We start from the raw sequence: 21,174 nt of genomic DNA, 5'->3' as shown, positions 1-21,174 counted from the left end.
GAGCTGTTGAACTAATAGGATACCAAACCATATGAAAAATATGCAAGATAGGTGGAAATCTGAGACAGTGAATGCCGACTGTTGGAAATATTACTTTCCTAGATTAAAATCTTAAACAAAATATTACTTTGTGTATACTTTGCTATGGCGCTTAAAAAATAAATACAACTTCTTGTAGTTTTTATATTACTAACATTTGCAAATAAAAAGACAGCTGTAGCCATATGACATAGCTTTGTAAGACATCAGCTTGGTGAAATGTGCATCAAAACCTCAAATACCATAGAAACAATAGAAAATGTTGCTTCTGCAAATTGTGGCACAAACACAAAAATGCAGGTGTCAGATATGACTTTTTATCTTCTCCAATAACACACAGAAAGGAATTATTTTTAGTAACAATCAAAGGCAGGTGACTTATATGAAGTTCCTCCTCTATTATTATCTAATCATTTACATCCCACTGTATAATAAAACACAAGTTAGAAATAATCTAAAACATTCTTCCATTGTGGAATTAAGGTTGTCAAACAGTAAGACCTCACAACATTGCATGGGAAATCAAGTTTTTAATTATCATCTTTTGCTATAAATTATACACACTTTAAACATTCACTTATATATCTGTTTCTCCACTAAATATACGCAGAAAGCCTGCTTGGAAAAATATTAGTGATGTTTATGTGCCAGGAGAGAGATGAGGAGGGAGGAGCAGGGAGCCAAAGACTATTCAAGATATATTGGTTAAAAACTAACAGAGAAGGTGAAAAAGAAAAAAGAAAAAGGCAATGGCAAAAATGGTAATGGACAAAAAAAAAATCTGTGTGGTTCCTCCAGCTTCTGGAGCTACAGATTTTTAAACTTGATGTCTAGAAATGTACCCAATATTTCCCTCTTGTTCCACAGAAGTGACAAATCCGTACATCATTCAAAAACTGGAGGAATCTACAAAACCTTTCAGTGCATTAGATTACTTAAAAAACTAAGTAATTTGAACGGTGAACTGAAACTTGAAACTGTAACAATAAAAAGACATCTTCAGGTATTACTCAGACAGCAGTTAAGCACGCTGGCATAGAGAGGTTAGTCTTATCATAGAAATGAATGTCATACTCTTTCCACTTAACATCAGCTTATTGTCCCCCGAGTGCAGTTTTCCTTTAGTTTTCCTTTCTTATGCAGAAACCAGTAAGTTGCTTCAGTAATTAGTTAGCCAATATAAATTGCATTTTACTCCTGAAAATGTCAGAGTCACAGTTGCAATCAATCACAGAATAATTTAGGTGGAAAGAGATCGCTGGATGTCATTTACTCCCAGACCCTGTTCAAATTGTGGCTAACTTCAGGGTCAGAACCACAAAGTAATGCTCAGACTCATTTCTTTTTGATGGAAAAATGCAGGTAATGGCTAAAGTAATCATGAAATTGAGGAAAAAATAAAAATTAAAATATGCACAACACAACTAACATAGGACCAAACAGAACTGTCCTAAGTACTGACTGATGTCCTTTGGATGTTTATGCAAGGAATTGAAAGATTCTACATGCTAAAAAGTCAAGTGAGAAGAAAAATCAATGAGAAGACAACAAATACTGGCATTTTCAGCAACAGCAATAATAAATGAAACATGACAGTGACAAAGAAAAAAAACCAGAAAAAGCAGCAAATAGACTTAAGTGTCAGTGTGGTAAGGAGTCAAGGTCATGATACCTTTAAATCAGTCCTGTATGGTCGAATGGTATGCTGCCTCCCAGATTAGAGCAATCATAAGGATACTGGCAGTCCTAGAGAATGCTGGGAACAGTTCATTAATTATAGTTTATACAATAAATACTACCCCCAATGACACAGAAAAACTTTGTACTACACTGCCTTATCTAGGCATTATGAAACCATACTGAAGATGTAAGTGGTGCCTTCCATTCCCAAAGACCCACAAAAAAAAAGAAAAACCAAAAAGTTCATAATTGGAAACTAGTGATCTAAACAAATATTGTGAATTAACCATACTGGCATATCTTTTGTAACAACCTGTGTTGGGAAGGGATTAATAAAGTAAGCTACACAACACTGACTTTACTATTCTGCATAAGACACTACAGATCAATAAAAAAGAAAAAAGAAGTCACCGTGTGAAAATGTGACAGCCTTTCTTCTACAATTCTGAAGACTTTTATGTAATTTATATAGGCTACTTGCCATCCCAGTCTAAAGTAATTAGACGATATAGGACCAGAATTGCCTGGGCTACCAGATTAATGTATCACAAGAATACTGGAAGAGAAAACCCCAAACTCACAGGTCAGAAAGTATGCTGCATACCTGTGACACCAAGAAATCTCAGCTTTCCACTTCTTTAAGGAATCTAGAGGATAAGACAGTAGCTCATGTAAATTTTTTCTCCTTGGAAAACTTTCTTAAAACTTCCTTTATGGAGGCACATGGTCCTTTAGCTCCTGGAGTAGGCACAAGAAAGTTCATCTGCTTATGGAGTTTTTATTTCACTTTCTGAACACAATTTAGAATTTATACTGATCAAAGTTATCCATCAGTACAGTCCTTTTGGACTCCAAGCTTCATATTCCTATCCCTCCCTTGTGCTTTTACCATCAATTAACTGATTATACAAGGACTCAAGTTCAAGACAACTCTAAATCAGGAGGAAAGTAATACATAGAAGGACAGAACAAAACAGGAAAATGTTTTCAGACCATTTAATTCCATAAGCTGCTCCCCTGCAGAACCTGATAAATGCTATCGCTGGTGTGAGGAGAAGGAAATGCAGAGCCCAGAACTGGACAGCAGGAGGACTAACAGGACCAAGACCAGTTAAAACCACTGTGGAGTAGCCATGCATCTCTAGCTTACACTGAAATCTGTCACAGAGGTACCTTTGTAATATTAAAGGAAGACACTTGGCTCAAAGAGAAATCTTGTAAAACTAAGGCTACTTGCCTCTCAGTTAAAGATAGCAGTAAACACATTCATTAATTCGTGACATAAAAACATTCAGAAGCATTGTAATGGGTTTGTGTGGCAAGGTTTTGGTAGCAGAGGCGGTGGAGGGTGGGGCTACAGAGGTGGCTTCTCTGAGAAGCTGCCAGATGCTATCACAGTGTCCAACAGAGCTAATGCCAGCTGGTTCCAAGACAGACCCGCCAGGGGCCAAGGCTGAGCCCACCAGCAGTGGTAGTAATGCCTTTGTAATAACATATTTAAGATGGAAAAATAAAAACCAACTGCACCAACCCGTGGAGGACCCCATGCTGGAGCAGGTGGATGCCCAAAAGAAGGTTGTGACCCTCTGGGAAACCCGCACTGGAGCAGGCTCCTAGCAGGACCTGCGTACCCATGGAAAGAAGAGCCCACACCAGAGCAGGTTTGCTGGCATAACTTGTGACGCCATAGGGGACCCACACTAGAACATCCTGTTCTTGAAGGACTGCACACCATGGAAGGGGACCCACACTGGAGCAGTGAAGGAGTGTAGCCTGTGGGAAGGACTCATGTTGGAGAGGTTCCTGGAGGACTATCTCCTGTGGGAGGGACCCCATACTGGAGCAAGGGAAGGACTCCCCTACCTGAGGACCAAGTAGCAGCAGAAACATGTGAAGAACTGACCATAACACCCATTCCCTGGGTGGGCAGGGAGAAGGTAGAGAACTGGGAATAAAGTTAAGCCTGGGAAGTAGGGAAGGGTGAGGGAAAGGTGTTTTTAGGATTTGCTTTACTTCTCACTATCCTGCTCTAATTTCGACTGGTAATAAATTCAGCTAATTTCCCTAAGTCAACTCTGTTTTGACCGTGACAGTAACTGGTGACTGATCTCTCCCTGTACTTACCTCAACTCATGAAACTTTTGTTATATTTTCTCTCCCTCAGCTGAGGAGGGAAGTGATATAACAGCTTTGGTGGTTACTTGCGTCCACCTAGGGTCCAACCACCACAAGCTTATCATCTCCTTTCACAGAATTCTTTAGGTTTCTAACACTTCAGATTACTGAACTAATCTCTAAAACCAGATTCCCATTATGCAATTTAACTTTTCAATTATTTTGTGCAATGTAATCAGACAGGGTAATTTTTACCTTTTCAGTTTCTGAACACACTGGCTTTCCTGCCTGTCCTTCAAGTAAAGAGCCTTCCCATTTCGGACATGAAGGGTGCAGGTACTAAGAAACCAGTGCACATATAAGAGAGGAGGTTATAGACCACTGAGGTCTGCTTGGATGGTTATGGGAAATTTGGTTAATAACTTTCTTTTTGCTTTTTTACCATCTGAATTTTAATGAACATTTGCATTTAGACACTGCATCCCAGGGCTGGAGTGACAGGGGATGGCCCTGAAGAGGACCTGCTAGAGCAAAGACAGACCATTCACCAACTTCATAATGCCCTGCACTGGCCCTCCTCTTGCAAGTCCACATGGAAGAATTTGGAGAAAGGAACAAGGCTCCAAAGCAAGACAAAACAGAGTTTAGCAGGGTGACAGGAAATAAGCCCCATGTTTATAATTGAAACAGGCATCATTCCATTACATAGTATTTAGTTTTCAGTAGGTAAGTGTAATTGTAACATGAACACAAGGCAATTGTAACAATTCCTGCAACATCAAACTATTGACTACACAATTGTTAACTAGTCTTACGTGTTTCTTTAATTATTAGATTGCACCCTGTAGCTTCCTTCTCATGAAATTGGATTTTGAGTTGCCTCTCTTTTTACATCTAACAACATATTCTAGGAACTAGAGCAACAACTTACAAAGTCTACTATTGTAAAACTGTACAAAGTCAATACACAGAAAAAAATCCTGTTATGTTGTAAAATATTAAGGGTTAAACATGTTAAGGGATCCAAAGACAGAAACAAAAGAAAAAAAATCCCAAAACGAATCCTCCACAAATCAGATACAAAACATGCCTCAAAAATCTAGGTGACCAAAATACAAGGAAGAAATAGGCTTTTCATGTGTTCAAAAGCAAGCTAGAAGAGTCATGTAAATGCAGACAGTGTCTTTAAATAGACCAACAGGTTAACAGTTAGATCTGGCTTTTGGGCTTTAAGGAGATGTGTGCCCCCAAATGTCTCTATTTTCCCTACCAGCTACAGTTAGTCTAACTAAAGATATCACCTTCAGCTACAAATTTCATCTTGCTTATGTCTGGAAATCTTCAAGACAGCAACAGTGGTGTTAAACGGCTGCAAAAATTAAATTACTGGGGGCAAGGAAAAAAAGACACATTATTTATAAAGATCCAGACTATGCACCCCCTAACCAGAAGCAGAGGTGACATCCGCTGTGTAGAACATATTAGCAAAACTTCCCTAAACTCCTGAGTATGGACAATGTGGCAAAAATCTGATGAGGACACTTTCTAATCCTGCAGAAATAGTGGATTTCTCTCAGATCTCATACGTATCACTATCAAAAACCTTGGGGAGTGAGCATGGCTGCGCACAGGTGTGCATACAAAGGTTAGAGACTGTGCAGTAAGATTATCAGACTCCTGATTTCTCAACTTCCCACAGGAAGACATAAGGGAATGAATGGCTGGAAATCAGCTTCATTTCCCTCATAATTCAAAGTGAATGTCATGCACCTTGACTAGAGAGTCTCCACAAACCACTACATAGCAACAGAACAATCCTTTCATCCTCAAACATGTATCAAGAGAAGTCTCGCTGCAAATGAGATTTGTCAGCACAAGTAGTACCCTTCATGGATGATGGCACTAAATTTCAGCTCAGACTGATGCATGGCTCTCCAGAATTAGACGTTTGACCTTTAGCAACAGTTAGAGGGTTGTACATCCACACTTTCTGCAGCAGGTAGACTCTGAGAGCTTCTCTGCCAGGAAAACACACCTTGACACAGGAAGAGATGTCATCTGTGAGTTAACTACAGTAACTCACAGAAATACACAGCGTTTCAGCTTTTGACTTTCCTGCTAGAAGACGGTTAAGCTTTCTGACACACAGCCAAATAAACTAAAGAGGCAAGGAAACATCACAAATGTACTGGTCCTGCAGAAGCAGTAAGGTAAAGATCTGGAGATATCAAATGCTGGTTGATATATGTAATCTTTGAACTTTTTCCACAGTATTTCCAAGCTACAGAAGTACACAGGGTATGCAGAGTGTACCTGGAACCCCTTCTCAACTTTCACCTTTGGCATCAGAACAGCTGATGATTGCTGCAGGGCAATAGTTTGGTGGTACTGTCCTTCATTTGTGGAGGGAGCAACCTTGTTGGAGCCTGAGACATAAATGGGTTTCAGAAAAGCATACTGGACTTCTGCAAGTCATTAGTGTCCTGAAAATTCCATTATATTAGTCCATCCAGACCCAAATGTCAAAACACAGTATGGGTAACAATTAGGGAATTTTTTGCTGGAAAGACAGGCCATTCAAACAGTCCTACCATAGATCTAACTTTCTGATAGCCTGGCACCAAGAGTCTGGCCCAGAATGCTAAAGGGAAACTTCTTCCCTTTTATCTGTGATGAGGCTGTCTACTTCATACTTCTACAGCTGTACTATCCACTCAAGCATAGGTGATTTCCAAGACTGCCAAGACTGACACCAATACAGTCAACAAAGTGAATAAGGGATTGGAAAAAAGGCTTTTCCGGTCTTTCAAACTAAAACCTGCAGAATTTGAAGGAGACAGCTCTGCTTGAGAGATGGGAAGACATACCTACTTTATGGTAACAGAGAACAACTATTTTTTCAGGAAGTTGTCATTATACAAGATATTGTGGTTTGTTACAGAGCCTGTATTACTGTAGGTTATTGATGGGTACCAGCACACCTGGATCTGCCTGAATCTTGCTCTCTGAAGACAGATTTAGTTAGAAGAACACTGCTAACACTTGCACCCTGCATAGTAATCTGCTGCTTCTCTTCACATCTTGGCAGTAAAAGGCTTCCCTGTTCCTTTTGTTACAAGACTGATCTTCCTGAGCTTCTTGGTCAGCACTTAGTTTGATCCTGTTTGGTGCTACACTTAACATGAGCAGTAAACCTTAGTTTGCTAAGTAAGAAAGGTGGAGAATGTTTAAAAAGGTTGACACATGCTTAACTTCAGCTTAGTAGTAACATAATATATTCACCAAGTACAATCTTACTGGCATGACATGAAACTAGGGGAGAGCTACAACTGTTATCAGCCCCCTCCTGACTTTGTATACAGAAGACTTTGAAGACTAGTTTTCCAAGCCTGTTAGGACAACCTGACAAAGTTAAAAATACTTGGTCTCACATAGGAGAGTGGCATGCACTACTGCAGCAGGACCATCAGCAACATCTATTCCAAGAACCTGTTCTATGTACACAAGACATTTCCTCCTTATTTCACCAATTAAGACTTTTAAAAAGAAAATGCAGAGAAATGGAGAAAATGCAGATCTTCCTCTACTCCAAACCAAATCTTACAGATATTTTTTAATGTTCAAATTTAGTTGACAACTGTTAGCTGACTACCTCAAAGAACAAAATGAGCTCTTGTGAGGTTATTAGAATGGCTGAGGAACAGCCAGAGTGACCCGAGAAATTTATTTGGTTCTTACATGCCTTCCTGGATGAAGAAGTGAGAAGATAGCATAAACTAATGTCAATTATTCTTTCTTTGTCAACCAACAAGGGTTGCTCCCTCCACACCACGATAATCCTAAGGGTTCACTATAATCCATAAGTATTTACTAGTGAGGTAGGTATGCTACTACCTGATTTCAAAACACCACGGTTTCAACATGGACTTAGTGTAAAGACTTGAAGCTTTCCATTGTGCAAGTCAAAATAAATACTAAGAATCAAAATAAATTAATAACTCATCTGTAAACTAAACAACAGTAGCTCTAGGCTACACATCATCTTTACAGTGGGTCAAGATGAGTACTAAAGTGGTTTTTCCTTATTTTTCCCCATTTGCTAAAACCATAGCTTCAATAATCTTATATTAAGTGATCAAATATTAGTGATCTGAAAAATAAAGTTTGAAAGAAAAATAACTTCTCTGATATTTACTGATATTTTCTTTTATCTTTTTTAATGTAAGGAAACACTGAATACATCCTATTAGGGACTACTAATAGACATATTAGGGACTACTGAATGTTCAGCAAAAAGATAGTAATCATTTAAATACAATGAATTTGAAATACTTTTAATAATTCCATAATTTGGAGTGCTAGTAATGAAACACTATGAGGATTGCAGGTTTTCTTCTTTTATTTTCTTGCCAATGCACACTAACAAAAAGATGTTGTCTATGCAGTAAAACAGTTCTCAGGAGAAAAATCCTATGGCTGAAAAAACCCTTCACTTCTTTTTCTTCTGTGCAGACTGCCATGAAACAAGACTTTAATCCTGCAACTGGTGTTTCCTTCATAAACACTCAGCAAGACACAACTGGCACTCACACGACAGCCTGCAAAGCTGTATTATCTTCTGCAGAAGAGCGACTCTGGTTTAAGGCAGTACAACTGGACTGAAGGAGAGAGCTGGCTTAATTCCTGGCTCCCAAACAACATTCTTGCATGACTCTGATTAGATTTTTCTGTGCCTCAGTATCCCATCTCTAAAATCAGGATAATATGCTCTTTGTCTGCCCTGCCTGTTTAGATTGCAGCCTTTCAGTGTTCTCTTACTATTTGTCCATACACTGTGGCCACAATAGGGCCCTTCATTTTGGCTGGGACCTCACTATGACAATAGAACAAGCAAGGAATAAGATAACTTTCAGTGTGTTTTAGAAGTGGTGTGTGATAATTGAGATGCTATCACTGATATATTAAAGGAGCCTTAATAGTGTTTAAAAGAGCATTTTCATATCTAAGTGGCATTTATAACTGCAGCAAATACTCTTCTTTGTTGACATTTTCAAATAAAACTTCTGTTGTGCACTCTTTACAGAAATGTTACTTTTTTGAGTAAGAACGTAAGTTACTAAGGGTTAAAAAAATCTTACAAAAAAGAATTTTTCACAGCTTTCTAGCCCAGCATTTTAATAACAAGATTATTATTCTTATTATCAGAAAAGTTTAACAATAAAGATAGCATCATCAGAAAAATATTTCTCAGACAATGACTAATTTTTATAGCAGGAAAAAATGATGAGTAAATGAGCTAAAAAACATTGAGAAAAATAAAATCTCTAATCTCACCTATGTCATTTTACAAAATGCTAAGTATCTTATTGAGTGTTACTTCACTTCCCCCTACAACCAAAGCCAAGGGCAAGAACATCTTTTAATTTAACCCTCTTCTCACCCAAAAAGGAATGTGTCCGCTCTTTCTTAATCAATAGCTGGATATTAAGTGGCAATGTATTGTCTAAATGTACTGTCTAAAAGGACACAAATAATTCTTATACCAACTCTCTGAGCTTTTTCTGCATTGCCTCTACACCTATAATAGCACCTCTCTCCAGGAATATTGCCTCTCATGTATCTCAACTCTCTGAAAAGTTACTTTCAGATGGACTTTCAGTAATATGATCTTTTTCCTTCAAATACTTACAAGTGAAATGGATTTCATTGTCTTTCTTGTTGGTGTGCAGATAAAGGTACTGCCTAAAGTGTTCAATTGTGGGTTTTTTGCAGTTAGAGGACTGTATGCCAAAGAAAAATATATGAGAAAAATTATTAACGGATAACAGGATACGAGATGAATGAGAAGCTTTCTAACCAAAGTCCGAACATAAAAACTCTATCCCAAGGCCACTTTGACAAAACAGTTAAAAAATGCCTACAGATTGAAGCAGCCTTTAGTTCCACTAACATACAACTCCAGAAAATAGCTCTCGTTTTAAGAATTCTGCTCTCAAGGGAATAATTATCCTTGCAAGTGCAATCAGTCAAATACTTGTACTGTCTGAAAAAGCACACATACATCATCAGCTCTTACACTGAGATTTATATAGTACACTTACGTGCACACCACAAACATTTCTCAGGATAGGAATATGCTCCTACTGGTTCAACACGTTATGTACAAACTAGTCTGGTAACACAGCACTGTGTGCTAGTACAGTAGTCTCTTCCCCATTCCAGGAGATAAAAAGCACAGTTTTGTTAGATTGAGTTCATGACAAGAGTCTGCTGCACACCTCAGGGTGGGTTCTTACCTCCAAGAGACACAATCCTTAGAGAAAAACACGGTCATGGAAGGGTTCAGGTCAATACAAGTCTGTATGCCACTAAAGTGTCCCTCAAATCTTCAATATGAACATCCTAAAGCATACATACACACTGCATTCAGAGATATTCCTTTCCTTCCTGTTCCCTCCTTCTTCAAGGAGTGCTACAAACAGTTTGTCAAAGGTGCAGGATCAACCACAGTTTAAAACCGCAAAACAAAGCGATTACCCTGTGAAGGAGCAAACTCCACTAGCAAGACATGCTTATGAGATTTGCTGCCATTCGATGAGAGAAAAAGGAATTATTATTTTTTTTTATGCTACATCAAGCAAAAAAAGGCCTTAAAAAACGTGAGAAGTTTTTATCAAGTAAAAAATGAACAGAAGAAACTCTGAGTATTTCCCCTCTGAAATATTCCAGTATTTCAGTTATGAAGACTTTCAGAAAATTTACAGAGCAAGTCTAAGGAAACTTGCCCATCTAGTAGTACTGATGCTGCAAAAGACAGAAATTAAAAGCAATGTTACTTGTATCTCTCAAAAAACCCTTGCAATTGTTATGTTGCACAGTACCTACTCATAAGACAAATCATTGGTTTAATAGTCACTCAAAGGCATACACACTAATATAATAAAAGCTATTAATGAGGCTCTTTCCTTTTAATGAAAGAAAGAAGCAGTTTATTAGTTCAATCACGTTATTGTTCTGCTTCAATTTCTGTCACGCTGAATACTGCACAAGTCATATTCTGACCGGCATATATGTAATTCTCACTATCTAACAAACAAAACCAATGCAACAATTTCATTTTCATGTTCTCAGACAGAGACTTGGAAAAGCTTCAGACATCTCTGGAGCTGCTTTGTTTGTTTCCAGGACAGGAGAAAAAGGCAGCTTTTGTGAAATAAACTACTCAAAATTTGGAAAGATAACAGTTTTTCCTAATTTCAAATCTTAAGTACATGACTACTACAAGGATCTTTCCAGCTCACTGTTCTTCACAAGAGTAGATCATTTTCCACTATTTGGCAGCATCAATGACTCACCTAGCACTTGGTTGGTACTTCAGGGGGTTAACTCAAATACCACAAAGTAGCATTTCTGAGGCTTGAGAAGTCTTTCTCTTTAAAGGAAAACCACTGAATGTAATTAAGAAAAAGCAGGCTGAATCGAGCTGTGCTACACTGACCAAAAAAGAATGTTTCTGAGCCATTTGATCATGAAGGCAGCGAGCCTGCTTCTCAGTGCAGCCCCGAGTTCTGTCTCCTTGCAGCAGGTACACTGCAGCTTCACTGTTGCTGACATCTGACTGAAATTAGGATATGAAGGGCTCAGACATTTTTACTGGGGTGCTAAGAACATCCTAAGATCACATACAAAGAAAGCTGCTAAAAATGGGTCTGCTCAGTGACTGTCTCAGGTTCTTGGCACGAATGTGCAAAAGGCCAACAACAACATTTTCTGACATGACCTGGTCCCAGCAGCAATGCTTTCACCAGCACTCAGCTTCCCAGATTAATCTCATCCACCTAACAGCTCACTGACATGAGCAGACCACTTAACACTTCTTATGCTGCAGTCTGATGCCTGTCAACTTTGCTCAGGAGGAATCTCCCCTCCAGCATTATACTGTTCTGAGGATTCGGGTGTAGCAAAGCAATTGTTCATTTATTTCTGAGGATTGGAGTGTAGGGAAGCAGTTACTAATTTATTCCATCCAGTATTATAGTCTTGTGCTAGCTCTTCAACAGTTAAAAAAATATCAACCAAAAAAAACCCAAAAAAACCCCCCAAATATAACCAAAAAACCAAACCAGTTCTGTTTAAAGACTGATTCTTCATGTGTTTAGAATCCACATTTTTCTTCAAGTCTGCTGTGCCCTCTAGTACTCCATGACTTATCTAATTGTAGGGTCATTGGAACAAGAGGTTTCCTAGATAGAGTTCAAGACACAGCTTTTCAGAGACACTCTCAGTTCTCTGGCACATATCTGGCTTTATCAGTGATAGTGCCTTGAACAGACAGAAGAAAAAGGAGATAGAGAAGCAAAAATACACTGCCTTGTCTCATGCATTTAGGGTACACTCCAGCATCACAAAGCAATGAAAGGTCATCAAGATCCATGGATAGACACCACCTAGGAAACCTTTTCACCAATTCCATTAGACGAAAATATCCTCCACATTATTACAAGGAACAAACCTTACCCCCCTTTACTAGCAGTAACAGTAAGGGTCCTTGGAGGGCTGCTACTAACTACTGCGTAATCCAACAGACAGGACAGTGGACAAAGGAGGACTCAAACCCTGCATTCCTTCATCCCCTACTGGGAAAACTTTTAGCCAAATTTCTTGAAGTCTTAGTGTCTTTCCCTGTCCATAAGGAAGAATTATGTATATTGTAACTCCTAATTAAACACTTTGAAATTTACTAACAAAAAGCATCACACAAGAAAAGAAGTATATCCATTATTATGCATCTGTGAATAAATGTTAACAAATCATCTGCAAGTTTATGTGATAATTACAATGGTGTAAGTGACAGCTAATTCCTATCACAGCATTTCATCTGGAAAAAAACCACTGGTATTACTACTTTTCCAAAAGACTGAGTTCAACAAAATTCAGCTTCTGAAAAAAAAACTCAACCAGAAAATAGCCTGAATATGGTACAGCAGCCATGCGAGTGAACATCTGTCCACTGAAAATTGTTTGCATGTTCTCCAAGTTGCAGATCAGAGGCAAACTCTGGAGCTGCTTGTGTGAGCTGAGGCTGCTTCAGCGTGAAGAGGTACATGTGCATTTTGAGGAACGCAATGCACCTCAGCGCAGGACTGCACTGTGCACGCTGGTGCAGCACCAGAGCTCTGGAAGGTACCTGCCTCAGGGATCTTGCCAGCAGTTGGGTGAGAGATTACCATGGTGAATGGATTTAATGAAGGGCAAATTAATATAACACCAAACAGAATCATTATTCTAACCAAAAGAGTCTGTGAAATTCTTTGGAAACCAAATAACTGAGTACAGAAAAAATGCAGAATGCACTAATACCCTACTCAGCACAGCACAAGGAATGACCATATATATCTGTAAAGTGCATATTTGGAGTATCACTCGCAAAACCTCCAAGTTAACAATGTGCACTTTGCTTCCCAATCTCCTGTTTGATAGACATGTGAGTTTTGTTGCACTCTGTATCTGAAAGGCAGACACCACTTGCTAACGTTAATGAAGCTTCTGTAAATGATCTATCCAACTACTCTGCAATTAAATACCATCTTGTTTTCAAGATGATCGTAAATATTTTTTCCGCCAACTTTCTAACCAAAAGGATATTCTGTAGTTATCAGAGCAGAAAGGTTGAACAGTCCTTTTTTTTTTCTCCCCAAGCATTCAGCCTAAGGAAAACTCTTAAGTCCAGAATACACTTCCTTACACAATGTTAAAGCATCTCCAAAGCTTCTGTCATAGACAGAGGATTCCTAAACCCAGTTTCATACTTCATTTGTTCTTTAAAGTCTCCCAGTTCAAGTGCAGTATTTCATTTGATACCTAGAATGTGGTTATTTGACTCTGTTTAAAATTTGTCTCTTAATTCCAAGCATTAAATAGTCAAGAATCTTGTAGTTTATAAAACGGAACTTTAAATTTTTATTATAACAACATGTTTCTGCAATGTAAAAAGCCTCCAAGAGCTGTAAAAAAGAAAGCAGTTAACTATGGGGAAGCACATACTCTGAGTAAGTTACTATGATGCATAGTTACTGCATGATGATACAATGGAGTCATGGCAGTCTGGACACCTTACCTATAAAATTCTTTACTGATTTAATGAGTTTCTTTAAAAATTATTTAATAGCTTTATCACTCTACCTACTTTACCTATATTTGCAATAGTTGAAGGATACTTGCATCAGCATTTTAGCTACTAAAAATCTTGTAATATTACCACATTTTTTCAACATAGTTTAATATTAGTGAAAAAACAGTTGGTTTTTTTCTTCCTGACTGTATCATCCTAAACTCTTCATAAACACAAATTAGAACTTGCTAATTACTACTTGCTATTTCTTTATCACTTTCATGGAAGCAGTTTCTATTTCCTGTACCAGTTGAATTTTAGAGCTAACACTCTCACAGCCATGGGCTATTAAATTCAACAGCAATACACTTCAGTGTGTATATTGAAAAACATTTCCAATAGAAAACATGGGCATAAGTAAGATCCCTGGATTCAAAGTTTTTGTCTATACCTCCACGTACATAAAGTGGGAATACTGAGTTTCATCTCAGAGTTATATTTTATAGCAAGCAGAATATTGCAACTATCTACCACTTACAGTTCAGAAGCTGGCCACTCGGCCATTCACAATCAATTTATTTTGGTTTGGTATCAACAGGGTAGCTACCAGAAATGGACAAATGACAATTCCCCTTGCAAAGAAAGGAAAAAAAAAAAAAAGAAGAAAGAGAGAGCAATCATGAAAAAGAAATTATAATACTATAAAAATCACTAGTAATTATTCATGCTCAGTTAATTATCAAAATATGCCCCAATTCTTATTAAAATAATATACTCACAGCTAGTTCACAATCACTGTTTACATTCCAAGTGCTTTACAACTGCGTGTTTCAATAACCTTACAAGGACTTATTCCTCTGTGGAAACAGAGCGTTACAAAATGTCAAACTTGTTGCAAAACCGCTGATGAAACTGTGAATAAAATCATCTCTGCTAAAATTCCAGCAAAAGGATACCCTATCCAAAAACCCCCCAACAAACTAATTAGAGCATTCCTCCCAGGTGAATATTTCTTAATATTTAACAAATCTAATTTAGAAAAAAAATAAATTAAATATTTAGATTAAATATTTAAAATATGCAAATAGCACAGGACTATTTTTTCCAGTTCTATTGTTAACTGTTATTTCACACATTGGAATTGCATTTCACTTCATTAAAAGTTACAGAACAAGTGTACATTTTAATGACTGGATTACTATATTATCACCATGACATCTGCATACAAGGATATAAGGACCTCCTTAAGTGACATGCACGGATTTGAGTGCATGGCTCTCAGTTATAGTCAGAAGACTTCTAGATTTTACAACCTTCAAACATAAATGAAAAAGAAATATTCTCATTTTCAAAACAGTCAATATTCTGAACTTTTAAGAAAAGATTTTTGGACATGTAAGATGACCAACATCATTCCCAATGGGAGTTACACTGCTGTTAACGAAAACTTTGCCCTACATTTTGCTGTGCAGACGTGCTGAACCCACATACCAAAGGAACTGTAAGCCATCGGTAGCCCAGACATATCAAAACTCGGGACACGCTAAGCAAACGAAAACTTAATCATTTACCACACTCCTTGACTCCTTCAAACAGATTCTGATGATTTGTAAGCTCCCATCATATTCACATTAGGCATATCTGAAGCACTTACACCTAAAGCAAATTAGGCAAGAGGGCACACTTCTAGCCAGGACACATCCCCTGAAACTCCAGATGATACATTCACAGAACGCTACCACAGTGCGAATTCCCCCCTGCTCCTCTTCCCAATTCTTCTCCAGGGTAATTTCCTCTCACCTCTAACCCCCTGTGTCCTTCCACTTGCCCAGACCTCTCTTACTGAAAACAAACCTATGGCCAAAAGGCAGGCGCAACTCAAAACCATGTAAAAGGAGATATTACACACAAAACAAGATCCTTGCTGAAAAATGTCTCTCTGAATGGACCAATCCCACAGAAGAGTCAATTTGCTCTCATAAAAGAAAAAAATGCACTGATACCTGCTAAAGTGAAGGAGAGCCTCCTTCAAGCTTTGGAACATGCACAGTAGCATCAAATTGCTACTCTGCCAGCTGCTTCAATCTAAACACAAATTCAGAGGAAAAACAACACAACAATTCAGAGCTATCTGAGGTTTCGGTACATAAGTAGAGTGCAGTCCACAGATACTTCTGTATACATTGTACACTCCAAGGCAAGCTTTGCCAGTGCTGCCTGACAGAGACCTGGATTTTACTAAGTACCTAAATTCGATTGATTGCAAGTACAGCAAATTTTAAACACAATGAAAGAAAACAACAAGAAATAAAGTACAACTATTCTGGTGACAAAATCTCTTCCATAAGATACCCTTAAGAGAGGGACTTCCTGGAGAGACAAACACAGTTTTTCTCTCTTCAAATAAAGGAAGAATTAAAACTTAACTAGACAGCAGCAGTGTACCTGGTACTCCATTACCCTTCATAAAAGTATCAGTGGTAAGGGGGATGTAGCCTCTGTACAGATACAACTAGCTACCCTGTGTAAATAACAAGATATATGTCTTAGGTGAATGTTGTTGAAAACATGTCATGTGCTGCACTTATAGGCAGCAATTTATTTATTTTTATTCACCTCAGCCTCATACAATCTCCAAATCTGGTGCATTTAATCAAAGCACTCCAGTAACACAACTAGAGATTTATCTTATACGTCTGGAGCTAGTCACTTGGCTTCTCCATGTTTCTCTGTTTCTCCATCTGTGATGCTTCAGAGAAAGCTTGAGAGGCTTAATTTATTAAGCAGCCTGCCAAGTGCTTTAGAGAAGTGTGTTACTAAAGCATTAAAACCATGTTCATTGGTTCTGAAAGGGTAAATCACTAGCCAAACTAAAATAAACCCAACAATATCCTTAAAAGGTGGCTACACTTTTTAAATGCAGAAGTATCATGTTTACCTTGTTTGCCTTTAGAGAAAAAAAGCCTTCAGACTTTAGGTATTTTATTACATTAGGACATGATCTGTTTTTCTTCTGAAACCCCCTTCCATTCCCCTTTACTGTTACACTCCCAAAGGAGGTGACAAGCAGAGAGAAACAAACCCACAATGCCAAATCAAAGTGACACAAGCCCAGTCAGACTCACTGTCCCCAGGCCACAGAGGAAGACCTCTACTAAGGCACCAACAATGTTTAACTGACAGCAGATGTCAACTACAGGTCACCTGATCAGGGCAGGAAACAGTCTGGATGTTAATACAGACAAGGGCAAACTGTTCCCAACACCTGAAGACAACATATTAAATACTGGCAGTAAACTTATTAAAGGCCTAGGCACCTTTAAAAGCACTATCTATGTGAAAGATTTCTATCTATACAAACCAAAGGTACAAGCTTTTGCTCTTTTGTAAGTATTGTTTTTGCTGCAATACCACTGAAAGAATTCTTAGGAAGCCATTCCTTGCAAGAGAAACAGTCCACCTAAAATATAGTCAGTGGACAAGGATCATTTAAAAATACCAGCTATATAAAATACAGACATATAGACCAACTCCCAAACACTAGTTCCACTTAAGAGCATACGTTGTATACTTTTTATAGCTAAAACCAGCTGCTATAAAAGAGCCAGCTGAAGCAAAATAAGAAATGCAAAAGAGACTGATAAATAACAGTACTGATTTCTTGTAATTTTTCAAATTATCAAAATATGAATAGCCAAGTAAGACAAAAGGTCTCCAATGTATCACAGATTAAAACCAGCTTTCATTTAGGCAAAAGACCCCCAGCACACTGTATAAAATCTGTAACATCAGACGCAGGAACATAACTGATGCATTGAAAGAGGGTCATTTTGAATCACCAGCTCCTTAAAAAAAAAAACCTAGAAAACCCTAAGCAAACATCATTACAGGAAATTTTCTAAATATATGAATATATGTGTACACACATGCATATATTTTTAGGACATCTGCCTGTAGATTTTTAGCGTATAAATATAGCAACAGTGCAGTGCCATCCCTCATCTTGTTCTTGCTAGCCTTGTTGTGTGCTTTGTATCTCTTTCAGACTGCAAAGGTACCACAATTTGCTGCTAGTTTATCCAGCACACAATTTAAAAATGCCCTGATGCAACTGTCAGGACTGTGCACGAGCTCTCTGCATCCTTAACCTCCCAGATCAGCACAAAGTATTTCAATCCCACACTTCCACATTCACAGAGTCTAACCTGCCTATAGCATCCTGAAGAGTCACTATGGTAAAAACAACATTCTCCTCCTAACAGGTGGCTCTCTCTCAGCAGGTGACTGGCAGTAAGAAAGTAGAGTTTCTGTTTCATCAGATGCACAGAGATGAACATACTTCTCTCCTGGAACTGGCATCTGACCTATGTGCCATATAAAATCCATACTGTTTAGCAAGAGTTACCAGGCTTCTGCACACCTCAAGACAGGAACTCTTCTGGTGCGAGTGACTGCTGCCATTTGTCTCCTGCAGAAGCACACGGTGATACTTTGGCAAGGGGAGTGGGGAAGAGAGGAAAGGCTTCTTGGTAATCAACAGACATCAGATGAAAATGCATGATTCAAGATGTCCTGTCTTTTGGTAGGCAGGACACTGACACAAAAAGCCAAGGAACTACCCAGAATGGTTTGGTGCCATCATGTGCTATATGAGGTTCTGAAGCTTTGCATCTTGTTTCTTCTGAAGCAAGCACAATGTTTGTAAGAGGACAGTCCTGATCCATTTAAACTTTGAGACTGTGGCAGGACAATCTACAGAATGATTTTTTCAACATGTACCTTGTTCCCGTAGTAAGCAAATGAGAAATAAGAACTTTGGTGCTCTTAACCTCCAGCTTAAGTACCAGCCATGAGGAACACTACCTCACAGGACAGTGAAGCCTTGAGCTTTCTACAGTACCATGGTTTCTATAGGTTTTAAAGATCTGACCACGATAGTGACGTAGCTCTGCCTAATACACAGACCATCAAACCACTGCCTTGGCTGGACACATCATGTTGGCAGAGTAACTTTTATCTGACTACTTCCTCTGACTTTTAATGAATCTCTCCTTCCTGCAGAGTATCAGCCCCTACTGCTTTCAGATTAGAAATTACCCTTTCTAGTACAAGGCAAAGCAAGTGTCATCTTTTGTTGTCATATTTGCCAGAGTCTCAAATACAATTCACCTGAATGCAAGTATGGATTAAATGATGCTGGGAAGGTTGAGTAGACCAACCATCTGATTGATTTTAGCATGGCTGTTAGTATTCTGCAGAGAATACTGGCCTAACAGCAGATCCTGACCTAATTCAGCATTTGTGAAATTGTGGAAAGAAGGATATACATAGTGAGAGGACCATGACAAGGACACTTAGTACTAACATTCAGTCCAGCCCACTACACAAGTAACATTAAGGGCAACTCCAAGTGTAAACTTCTAAATATTTTGTAATTACTCAGCCAAGAACTGATGGATCTGTAAAGCTGTGCCACATTGTCACAGGCAACAACTGGGAACTGAGAAAGATTCAGATTCCCTGAACCTTTAGAATATCCTCATGATACTACTAAAAGGTAGCACAGGATATGTGTGATCCTGTACATTCCCAACCAGAAAAAGCCTGAGCTCACACAGAGTTCACATGGTTTTAGAACAGAACACACACTAATACATATTTGGAGCAAGTCTCATACTCCAATTCACAGTTTGTTTTAGCCTTTCCAACTGCAGCAAAAAAACCCCCAACAATAACAACAAAATCTGAGTACTGAAATATTTTACCCTAATATTTCATAAGAAGAAATTCAATATTGCCTTTTTTTTTAAACCTCAATTCATGCTGCCTTCTTTTAGAAGTTTTTGGAGGCAACAATATTGGTAAGGGGATGAAGGTAAAGAATTTATAAACTTGAGATGCAGCACATTTGCTTTCCGCTTATTTTGTATACAGAGCTTATAAGAGTTACAGGATCACGGGTGCTTGGAAACCCCTTAAAAGTCAGTTAGCTGCTTCTTTTAACCCAATATACAAAATTTCCCATCTAAGTTGAATGGTACATTAAATTGGCACTGATTTGCCAAAGGTGACACTTTCACTCAGACTGGTGATAATTTTAAAAGAAAGAGGCAAACTCAATGATGCCAGTGCTAACCCCTAATATCTCTTTTTCAAAACTAGGACAAAATGAGTTCTCACACAATTAATTAGAAATTACAGAGCCTTTTACTCTACCACAAAGATTCACCTGCTACGTCCTCAAAAATCCATGGCCAAGAAGGCAACGTCAGGGATGATGACAAAGGTTGCTTTGCTCTGCAAACAAAGTAAAGTCAAAGAAGGTGTTTGGGTCCAGCTGTCAGTTACATGACCTTACAGTGAGAAGGCACAAACTATCTGCAGTGCTTCTATGAAGGCCAACAACTACATTGGTAAATGATTGTTATGCTTAGAATTAATGACTGGGGGGATATCAGTGTTTTTGATTACCGGAAAAATATAAAGTGAGACTGGAAAATGTTAATTCTTCTTTTGTCTGCTATTAAAGGATGGTCCCTTCTCAACCACAATGCTAGAAAGCTTTTTGCTTTGATCACCTCATCTTTCAGATAAACTTTTTTTAATAAAAGAAGCAGTAACAATGTCTGAAATTTTAGGGAGGAGAAGAGTTAGAACAGAAATCTTTCTTATGATCTGTACTGAAATTCTATGTTAAAACAGGCCATAGAATTTCATCATAGGCCATAGAATTTCAAACCCAAGCTTTCTGGCTCTGGCTAAAGCACCGTGTGCTTCTTGTGAAAGCACCAGGGCCTCATGCGAGGATTTTATGCAACAGAGAGTCTACTACATCCCTTGATAAGCTGTTCCTATTTAATCGTATCTTTAGAAAACTGCATCTTATTTCTAGTCTGAACTGATCTAGCTTCAGCTTTCAGCCATGAGAATCCTCTTAATCTACCTGACAAAGAACCATCTAACTGTCAGATACCTTCACCCTGTCTAAGTACTTATAGACTTATCAGGTAGCCTCTACTGTCTGTTGATAAACTAAATAGATTGAGCTTCTTAAAGCTTCCATTCTAAAGCTGATTATCCAAGCCTCAAATTAATGTAGATTTTTCTGAACTCCTTCTAGATTTTCCAGCACCAGATGTGGACACAAGAACTGGGATACAGTATTTCAGTAAAGCTGGATAAAAAGTAGTAGTGTTCACCTTCCTCCTACTCTCTCAGTTAAGCACTTT

At 38.3% G+C, this 21,174-nt stretch overlaps 1 protein-coding gene across 6 annotated transcripts in view; it reads right to left on the bottom strand.

Moving 5' to 3' along the window:
* ATXN7L1 (ataxin 7 like 1) overlaps positions 1 to 21,174 on the bottom strand; it is a 115,644-nt gene that overhangs the window by 79,776 nt on the left and 14,694 nt on the right. The gene's annotated exons all lie outside the window — the stretch shown is intronic.

This window comes from Pseudopipra pipra, chromosome 5 (assembly GCF_036250125.1).
Source record: "Pseudopipra pipra isolate bDixPip1 chromosome 5, bDixPip1.hap1, whole genome shotgun sequence".
NCBI classification, from domain to species: domain Eukaryota; kingdom Metazoa; phylum Chordata; class Aves; order Passeriformes; family Pipridae; genus Pseudopipra; species Pseudopipra pipra.
Note: the sequence above shows the minus strand (reverse complement) of the source record. Positions and strands in the feature narration are given on the sequence as shown.